We start from the raw sequence: 260 nt of genomic DNA, 5'->3' as shown, positions 1-260 counted from the left end.
AACTGTGCTGAGAGCCCCCAAAAATCTCTTCAAAACACACTAACATGGCCCCTGCACCCTCCGACCGACTGCAGACACCTAAAGTCCGTGGAAACGTGGGTTTATTTGCATTTACTAATTCACCCCGGCGCTGTCAGCGCGTGTTCTGCCCCAGCTGCGCCCATCCTCAACCGGGCGGCTGCAGCGCGTTGGGAAATCGGGGCCGATTTCGTACTCGGGGCGTTTTGGGGTGTTTTGGTGACACTAGATGTCACTGTCGG

This window comes from Eurypyga helias, unplaced genomic scaffold (assembly GCF_000690775.1).
Source record: "Eurypyga helias isolate BGI_N326 unplaced genomic scaffold, ASM69077v1 scaffold21740, whole genome shotgun sequence".
Lineage (NCBI taxonomy): Eukaryota > Metazoa > Chordata > Aves > Eurypygiformes > Eurypygidae > Eurypyga > Eurypyga helias.
This window is presented reverse-complemented; position numbering follows the sequence as displayed.